The sequence below is a fragment of the Lissotriton vulgaris genome, chromosome 5 (assembly GCF_964263255.1).
Source record: "Lissotriton vulgaris chromosome 5, aLisVul1.2, whole genome shotgun sequence".
NCBI lineage: Eukaryota > Metazoa > Chordata > Amphibia > Caudata > Salamandridae > Lissotriton > Lissotriton vulgaris.
Window position 1 is genome coordinate 49,768,974 of NC_141693.1, and position 10,167 is coordinate 49,779,140.

Consider the following 10,167-nt stretch of genomic DNA (forward strand, 5'->3'; position numbering starts at 1 on the left):
CGTGATGATGTTTTCACTGATGTTGTGTCAAACAATTATGAACGTCTGATCTTATTCAATCAATTGGCAATCTAAGGAAGAATGAAACAAGCATTAATATTGAGTTTACATATTAATATAATAAAAGCGGCTCGATACTCCTAATCATTGTTAGTATTTTAAAAATTTTAGCAAAAAGTTTTTTAATTGTAATTAATTAATAGTATTAAATAGTGTATACAGTAAGTTATATTTAATACTATATAGTGTATTGTATTGTATGTTGATATAGGTTTTTGAAACATTGTGACTAGAGTGCATGTGTACAGAGTGCATGTGTAAAGAGTGCATGTGTAAAGAGTGCATGTGTAAAGAGTGCATGGCTAAAGAGTGCATGGCTAAAGAGTGCATGTGTAAAGAGTGCATGTGTAAAGAGTGCATGTGTAAAGAGTGCATGTGTAAAGAGTGCATGTGTAAAGAGTGCATGTGTAATGAGTGGCAAACGTATATGTACAAAGGCATATGTGTAGAAATTGTGTGTACAAAGTGTATATGTAGTACATACTTTAAGACTATGTGTAGAAGTTGTATGTGTAGTATGTGTGTGGACTGAGTGATGAAGCATATTAGTAGTCGTAAATCGAGTATTAGAAGTGTATGTAGTATAGAGTAACTAGTAAAGTATAGTAGTAAGGAGGATAAAGTGAGCAAGATAGAGAGAGATGGAGGGCAGGAAGAAGAGATGTTAATAAAGAGGGGTGGATAGGCAATATTGAGAGTAGTGGAAAGATGAAGAGAAAGATAAGGAAAAGAGAGAAGTATGATAAGGAAGAGAGAGGATATAGAGGTGTAGAAAGGAAGCTAAAAAAATATAGAAATGTAAATTACATGATGTGAATTTTATTAGAAGTTGTAAAGAGTGTATTAGATGCATTGTTTGTAATTTTAAGCAAGTACAAAAGAATAGGAGAGGTAGTGAGATTATGAAACACTTAATCCCCTGTTAAATCTAAATAAACAAGAGAAGAGACGTTAAATAAATCTGAAATTGCCACAGAGACTGAGTGATGCAACTGGGGAATTGCACACTCACTTTAGGTGGAAAAGAAAGCCCTCACCCACCGACCTAGTCAGTGTCATGCTTCATCATTGGGCCCCACCAAAGAGGCCGAATGCCTCTTTGGTGTGCTACGACGCCAGAAGACTGCGGAGCAGGTTTTGTGAAAAAGGCATGTTGTGAGTTTTATAATTAAAACTGCCTAATGTGTAAGTACAAATCTATAATTCTTGATGCTTAGTACACAAATGAAAGAGTTATGTGTCTGAATTTAATGCCCAAGGTAATGGATTTGTTAATTTAAAATACTAATTAGTCAGTCAACATGTTTCATCTTTTACAGTTGTTTACATTTACTTAGGCATTTATAATGACAGAATTATACCCCGGCGGTATGGACTCTCTAATCGTCCACCCTGACCTGGGGGCGTGAAAGTGAAAATATCAAAAAAAGGATTTAGTGCATAAAAAAAGGGGGAAGAGCAATTGCTCATTCCAAAAATACTCCTAATTGCGGAGTGTTTGTGCACCTGTAAAAGAAATAACAGACAAACATATAAAACTTTCACATAATTAGTTGTAAATATAAGTCATTGCGTTTGTCCAGGGTGTTCCATAGTTGTTGCATAGTGTTCCTAAATAAACACTATAGTTAACATCATCTATATATCTATATAGCCTTATAGGGATGCTCACACTAACTTAGTAAAGTGAAGTGGAAAAATGTGTGTAAAGCACACAAAGTAGCTAGAAAGTGTTGATGAAGAGAGAAGACACATAAGAGAGATCTAGAGAGCTAGAAAGCAAGAAGAAAAGTAAGTGCAGAATGGAGTGAGAAGATAGCAAGTAAAAAGTGCAAGATAGAAAGTGAAGACAAGATGGAGACGTAGATAGAGAGTGAAGGCAGGAAGGAGAGAGGACATGAGAGAGAGAGAAAAAGGGAGGGTAGGATGTCGGGCATGAGCAAGAAGGAGGAATGGATGGAAGAAGGTGCAGGAGCAAGAGGCCCAGCTCAGTGGTGTAAAGACTTTCAGGTAAGCAATTTTGTGTTTTGTAAAGCTGATAATTCTGTCACTTTGAATGCGCCGAATGTGACTAAATTTATTTTTCTTTTGTTGCAGTATTTGACAGCAGGGTTGGCCAAGTATTTCTTGTTGCCATTTTGTCTTGAGATCTTTGGCTCGCTGTCTCAGTGTCCATGGTGCAAGGACCCCCATAGAGAGAGATGTAGATGGAGGGCAGTAAAGAAGAGAGCAGTTGGAACAGTGGGCAAGAGGAAGAGTGATAGCAAAGGGGAAAAAAGCGGAGAGGGAGATAAAGAGAATAATGATAGATAAGGAAGGAGAGAAAGAGTGGATGCAGAGAGTGAGCAAGAGGAAAAAACAGATAAAAGATAGAAAAGAGAGAAAGTTAAAGGGATAAAACAGGGAGAATGTGCAAGAGAGAAGAATAGTAGATAGGGAGGAAGAGAGGGAGGAAGAGAGAGGGAAGACGAAAAGTAAGTGTACAATGGAGCGAGAAGATAGGAAACAAAGAGTGCAAGATAGTAACTATTTCCGGTTGGCATTTTGTCTTGGGATCCATGGCTCGCTGTCTCCATGGCACAAGGGATTTCAGGTATGCGTTTTAAATTGTAATGTAATTGGTATTTCTCTTACAGGTGTTTAACTATTTTGCTTATATTCTTATAATATGTTTTTTTTTTGGCCTGTTCTCTCTAGTGTTTCCGTGTTGGGTCTCCTCCTTGGCGTAACAACTTTCAGGTAAGCGATGTGTTTTGTAACAAATAAATGACTGTCTCTTTTGAATGACCGGATTTTTTTTTAAGTTTGAAAAGGATTTTTTGACTTCATTCTACCCTTACGTTTCTTTTTGTCTTTTTTTTCTCTTCCTCCCTATGTACTATTTTTCTCTTGCACTTGCTCCCTCTTTTATCCTTTTAACTTTCTCTTTTTTATCTGTTTTTTCTATTGCTCACTCTCTGCATACTCTCTCTCTTGCCTTATCTATCCTTATTCTTTATCTCCCTCTCCTTTCTGCTTTTTTTTCCCTTTGCCATCACTCTTCCTCTTGCCCCCTCTTCCAACTGCTCTCTTCTTACTGCCCTCCATCTACATCTCTCTCTATGGGGGTCCTTGCACCATGGAGACTGAGACAGTGAGCCAAAGAGTGCAAGATAGAAAGAGAAGACAAGATGAGGACAGAGATGGAGAGTGAAGGCAGGAAGGAGATAAGACGCAGGAGTAAGAAGAAAGACAGAAGGTTAAGGAAGAGTAAGAAGTAGGGCATGAGCAAGAGGGAGGGAGAGAGAGCAGATGGAAGAGGGTGCAGGAGAGAGGGATGGTAGAGAGAAAAGAAAGCATAAAGGAGATAGAGAGAAGAATGATAGATAGGGAGAGAAGAGAGTAGTTGGAATAGGGGGCAAGAGGGAGAAGGAGGAGAGAGCAGAAAGGAGAGAGATATATAGGAGAGCGATAAAGAGAACGGGAGGAAACAGATTGTGATGGAAGAAAGAAGGTGAGAGGGTAGATGAAGAAAAGCACAAGAGTGTGAATATAAGATGGAGTGGGCAAAATAAAGAGAAATAAAGAAGGAATACAAGATAGCGACATAAGGAGCAGAGAAAGAAAGGAGAGAGATGGAAAGGGTATGCAAGAAGAAGAGAGGGGCAAAAGGTAAGAGAGCAAGAGGGAGAGAGATAAAGATAGAAGGAATAGGAAGAGAGGGCAGGAGAGATAAGCATGATAGAAAAGGATGGAGAGAGCAAGCAGAAAGGAGAAAGGACGCAGGGCGCAAAGGGAGCAGCTTTTTTGCGCAGGCCAAAACCTAATGAGAACTGTAGTGTGAGTTTGGGTCTGCCCTCGTCATTCATTGTCTGGCTCCATAAATTGAGCCTAGCCATTGGACGAGGGGCCTGTCCGTCAATTTAGAGCAGACTCAGGGGCGTTCGAGATTCTTTGGCTTTTGCCGACGTCACGCGACGCCGGGAACGCCCCCGATTCTGGCCCGGCATTGCCGGGACCTGCCTTTGATGACGTATCAGGTTTCTTTGTCTGTGGCGGAACAAATTGCAGGTAAGCGATGGTGTCTTTTGTAATATAAATGACTGTCTCTTTTGAATGCCCCAGCCGAAATGTTTATTGACATATTTTTTTTTGTTGTTCTCTGCAGGTATTTGGCGACGGCACGGTGGGGGTAACAATTTCCGGTCTGTATCCTTGGCTCGCTGTCTGTCTCCGTCTCCATGGTACAAGGGATTTCTTGCAGGTAAGAGATGGTGTCTTTTGAGGACAGAGATGGAGAGTGAAGGCAGGAAGGAGATAATACGCAGGAGTAAGAAGAAAGAGGAGGAAGGCAGAAGGTAAAGGAAGAGTAAGAAGTAGGGCATGAGCAAGGAGGGAGGGAGAGAGAGCAGATGGAAGAGGGTGCAGGAGAGAGGGATGGTAGAGAGAAAAGAAAGCATAAAAGAGATAGAGAGAAGAATGAAAGATAGGGAGGAAGAGGAACACGGAGAGTATTAGAAAAGAAGGAGAGTGCAGGACAGAGAAGCATGATAGATAGAAAAGGAGCTAGAAGAAAGGAGAGAGCAGATGGAATAGGGGGCAAGAAGAAGAAGGAAGAGAGCAGAAAGGAGAGATATATAGAGAAGAAAGAATAAAGAAGTAATTTAAAAAAAGGAAGAGAGAGTGCAAAAAAAGAACGGAGTACGCAGAGAGGAGGTAAAAAGAAGATAGAGAAAGAGGAAGAGAGTGCAGGAGATAGAAGTATGATAGATAAGGAAGTAAAGAGGATGCAAGATAAATGGAGATCATGAGAGAGAACGTAGAAAGGGGAAAAGACTGCAGAATGGAGGCATAGGGCAAAAAATAGAAGGAGTGCAAGATGGAAAGCCAGAACAAGATAGGGAAGGAGATAGAAAGTGAAAGTCACAGAGTGCAAAAGGAAGAGCAAGAAAGAGAGAAAGCAGGAGTTAAAGGGAGGGTGTGCATGAGCAAGAAAGAATTAAGAAGGGAGCAGTTGGAAGAGGGGGCAAGAGGGAGAGTGATGGCAAAGGGAAAATAGCAGAAGGGAGATACAAAAAGAATCATGATAGAGAGGGAGGAAGAAGGAAGGAGAGAGGGGAGATGGAATAGGGTGCAGGAGAGAGAAAAAAGAGCAAAAAGGAGAGAGAAGAGAGTGCAGAATGGAGTCAGAGGGCAAGAAAGAGAAGGAGTGCAAGATGGAAATGGAGAACAAGATAGGGAAGGAGATAGAAAGTGAAAGTAAGAGAGAGGGCAAAAGGGAGAGCAAGGGAGAGAGAGAAAATGCATGAGGTAAAGAGAGGGTGGGAAGGAGGGCATGAGCAAGAAATAAGTAAGAATGGAGCAGTTGGAAGAGGGTGCAAGAGGGAGATTGATGGCAAAGAGAAAAGAGCAGAAAGGAGGGAGATAAAAAGAGAAGCATAATCGAGTGGGAGCAAGAAGGAAAGAGAGAGCAGTTGGAATAGGGGGTAGGAGGGAGAAGGAGAGAGCAGAAAGGAGAGAGATATATAGGAGAGCGATAAAGAGAGCAGGAGGAAACAGATTGTGATGGAAGAAAGAAGGTGAGAGAGTGTAGATGAAGAAAAGCACAAGAGTGTGAATGTAAGATGGAGTGGGCAAAATAAAGAGAAATAAAGAAGGAATACAAGATAGCGACATAAGGAGGAGAGAAAGAAAGGAGAGAGATGGAAAGGGTATGCAAGAAGAAGAGAGGGGCAAAAGGTAAGAGCATGCGGGAGAGAGATAAAGATAGAAGGAATAGGAAAAGAGATGGCAGGAGAGATAAGCATGATAGAAAAGGGAGAGAGGAAGCAGAAAGGAGAAAGGACGCAGGAAATAGAGAGATAAAGAATGAATTCAAGAGACAGCTACATCTAGGAAGTAGAGAAAGAAAGGAGAGAGATGGAAAGGGTATGCAAGAAGAAGAGGGGCAAAAGGTAAGAGAGCAAGAGGGAGAGAGATAAAGATAGAAGGAATAGGAAAGGAGAGGGCAGGAGAGATAAGCATGATAGAAAAGGAGGGAGAGAGCAAGCAGAAAGGAGAAAGGACGCAGGAAATAGAGAGATAAAGAATGAATTTAAGAGACAGCTAGATCTAGGAAGTAGAGAAAGAAAGGAGAGAGATGAAAGGGTATGCAAGAAGAAGAGAGGGGCAAAAGGTAAGAGAGCAAGAGGGAGAGAGATAAAGATAGAAGGAATAGGAAAAGAGAGGGAAGGAGAGATAAGCATAATAGATAAGTAGGGAGAGAGCAAGCATAAGTAAAGAGAGAGCAAGCCGAGACGCAAGATAGAAAGAGCATGAGAGAGAAGGTAAGGAGGAGTAAAAGTGAGAGCAGAATAGAGTGAGTAAAAGAAAGTGCATGATAGAAAGAAAGAGAAGAGGGGAATACAGGAGAGAGTGTAGAAGAGAAAGGATGCAAAAGAGGGAGAGGAAAAAAAAGAAGGAAAGTAGGAGAAAGTGAGGGAAGAATAGAGCAGGAGTAAATAAAATAGAAAGACTGCTGGCAAAATCATGAAGGAGATGCAGAGTAAATGCAAGAGAGAGGAAAGGCAAGAATGCAAAATTGAAAGGGAAGGCAAGAGAAGGAGATGTATGTATGTTGCATGTGCTGTCTCAGTATCTAAGCATTTGCTGCAGGATGTGGAAGAAGATATAGGGTGTGTGCAGAGACGTATGAACAAAGTCTTGGTTATAAGTTTTCCTTTAGGTTTGACCTCTCTCTTGATTACGACCTCACCAGTGCAGCTTTCATCTCCAAACAAAATTAAATGTTGTTTATGAGGCAAACTTTTGTGTATAACTATCCAGCAAAGAATGCCCAGTACAGACAGGAAGAACAAAGTCTTAGTTATAAGTTTTCCTTTAGCTTTGACCTCTCTCCTGATTACGACCTCACCAGTGCTGCTTTCATCTCCAAACTAAATTAAATGTTGTTTATGAGGCAAACTTTTGTGTATAACTATCTAGCAAAGAATGCCCAGTACAGACAGGAAGTACTACCCAAAAAAATGTCTAAAGTAAAATAAGTTTTAAGTATGAACGTACCGTGTTGAATGAACGAATTTGAAAGATGTGTCCTCGATGGGGCAGTTGCACCAAATGGCAAATTTTTTGTCCTGTAAAAGTAAAATATACTGTTAGCAAAAGATTGAAAAGAGTGAGGACATTTGTCTGAAGTATATTAGAAGTTGTAAATAGAGAATTGAAGCACTATGTATTAGAGTAACTAGTATAGTAGTAAAGACTATAAAGTAGCAAGGTAGAAAGAGATAAATGTCAGGAAGAAGAGAGAGAGATGGAAAGAAAGAGGGGAGGATAGGCAAAAAGAAAAGGAGTGAAAAGAGAGTGTAGAAGACAAGGGATGCAAAAGAGGGAGAGGAAAAGAAAGAAGGAAAGTAGGAGAAAGTGAGGGAAGAATAGAGCAGGACTAAATAAAATAGAAAGACTGCTGGCAAAATCATGAAGGAGATGCAGAGTAAATGCAAGAGAGAGGAAAGGCAAGAATGCAAAATTGAAAGGGAAGGCAAGAGAGGGAGATTATGTATGTTGCATGTGCTGTCTCAGTATATAAGCATTTGCTGCAGGATGTGGAAGAAGATATAGGGTGTGTGCAGGGACCTGTGAACAAAGTCTTAGTTATAAGTTTTCCTTTACTTTTGACCTCTCTCCTGATTACGACCTCACCAGTGCAGCTTTCATCTCCAAACTAAATTAAATGTTGTTTATGAGGCAAACTTTTGTGTATAACTGTCCAGCAAAGAATGCCCAGTACAGACAGGAAGAACAAAGTCTTAGTTATAAGTTTTCCTTTAGCTTTGACCTCTCTCCTGATTACGACCTCACCAGTGCAGCTTTCATCTCCAAACTAAATTAAATGTTGTTTATGAGGCAAACTTTTGTGTATAACTATCCAGCAAAGAATGCCCAGTACAGACAGGAAGTACTACCCACAAAAATGTCAAAAGTAAAATAAGTTTTAAGTATGAACGTACCGTGTTGAATGAACGAATTTGAAAGATGTGTCCTCGATGGGGCAGTTGCACCAAATGGCAAATTTTTTGTCCTGTCAAAGTAAAATCTATTGTTAGCAAAAGATTGTAAAGAGTGAGGACATTTGTGTGAAGTATATTAGAAGTTGTAAATAGAGAATTAGAAGCACTATGTATTATAGAGTAACTAGTATAGTAGTAAAGACTATAAAGTAGCAAGGTAGAAAGAGATAGAGGTCAGGAAGAAGAGAGAGAGATGGAAAGAAAGAGGGGAGGATAGGCAAAAAGAAAAGGAGTGAAAATAAAAAAGGATAAAGAAAGGATGATGAACAGTGCAAGTTAAAGAGAAGCTTGATAAGGAGAGAACGCAAAGAAGTGAAAAGACGACAAAGATAAAGAAGGAAGAGAGTGCAGGAAATAGAAGTATGATAGATAGATAAAGAGTGAAGCATAATAGAGAGGGAGCAAGAAGGAAGGAGAGAGCAGCTGGAATAGGGGTCAGGAGAGAGAGGGAAGAGAGAGAGCAGAAAGGAGAGAGATATAGAGGAGAGCGATAAAGTAATTGAAAAAAGGAAGAGAGAGTGCAAGAGAGAACGGGAGGAACTAGATTTTGACAAAAGAATGTGAAAAAGGGTAGATAAAGAAGAAAAGCACAAGAGTGTGAAAGTAAGATGGATAGAGTGGGCAAAATTGAGAGAAATAAAGAAGGAATACAAAAGAGCGAGATATAAGGAGGAGAGAAAGAAGGAGTTGTGGAAAGTGTATGGAAGAAGAGAGGGGCAAAAGGTTAAGATATCAAGAGGGTGAGAGTAATAAAGATAGAAGGAATAGGAAAAGAGAAGGTAAAAGAGATAAGCATAATAGATAAGTCGGGAGATAGCAAGCAGAAGGGGGAGGACGCAAAAAATAGAGAGCAGGAGAGAGAAGGAAAGGATGGGTAAAAGTGAGAGCTGAATAGAGAGGGAGTAAAAGAAAGTGTGCATGATAGAAGGAAAGAAGATTAAAACAGGAGAGAGAAGGTATAAGAGAGGGCATGAAAAAAAGAGGGAGAAGAGAAGAAGAAAGAAAGTAGGTGTAATAGTGAGGGAAGAATAGAGCAGGAGTAAATAAAAGAGAAAGACTGATGGCAAAATGGGAAAGGAGATGCAGAGTAAATGCAAAAGAGATAAAGGCAAGAATGCAAAATTGAACTGGAAGTCAAGAGAGTGAGATGTATGTATGTTGCATGTGCTAGCTTAGTATGTAAGCATTTGCTGCCGGGACCTGTAAAGAATGTGGGGATGAATATATAGGGTGAGGGCAGAAGAGTGAGGATGCAGGAGAGAGAGGGAGAGCAAAAGAAAGAGAAAGTAGGAGAAAAGGAGAGAAGAATAATGCGAGAGTGAAAGAAAGGACAGTGAATGTAAAATTGTGAAGGAGATGCAGAGTAAATGCAGAAGAGAGACATAAGGAAAGGCAAGAAAGAAATTGAAAGGGAAGGCAGGAAAGAAAGAGATCTATGTATATTGCGTGTGGTAAATGAGTCAAAGCATTTCCTACAGGGACCTGTAAAAAAAGTGTTGGTTATAAGTTTTCCTTCTCTGCTGACTACAACTTCACCAGTGCAGTGCTTGTACAAAAGCATAAGATGTGCTTTATGAGCGAAATTTTGTGTATAACTATACAGCAAAGAATGCTCAGTACAGACAGCAATTATTAAAAAAAGAAATATATTAAGTAAAATAAATAAAGTATTAACATACCGTGTTTATATAACGAATTTCAAATTGTGTAGTCGATGGGTCAGTTGCAACAAACGTCTACTTTTTGACCCTATAAAACAAAAATAGCATTAGCAAAATATTATGAGTGCAGGCAAAAAAAGCAGTGATTTTCTCATGCAAACTGTGCAAATTGTATCTTAGCTAAAGCTTTGCGTATTAGCGATTAATGCGTTCTAATGTAATAGTATGGCAATTATTTGCGTCACGTTACTGGTTTGTATGTGCCTTTAAAAATATAGAAATCCGCGCATGCACGTAGTGAAAATAAAACAAGGAATGTTGTCAGTGTTTTATTTAATTTCTCGAATCGTGCAAAGCAGTTTGTGAACTAAAGTTGTAACTGAACATATATATATATA

At 39.7% G+C, this 10,167-nt stretch overlaps 1 long non-coding RNA gene across 1 annotated transcript; it reads right to left on the reverse strand.

Annotated features, from left to right (window-relative positions):
* On the reverse strand, positions 1-9,842 carry LOC147710115 (uncharacterized). The gene is made up of 4 exons (XR_015295610.1): positions 9,788-9,842; positions 8,049-8,119; positions 7,102-7,172; positions 1-71 (listed from the first exon to the last, which is right to left on the reverse strand). It is a non-coding gene; the product is annotated as an uncharacterized LOC147710115 (long non-coding RNA).
* Between the last annotated feature and the right edge of the window lie 325 nt (positions 9,843-10,167).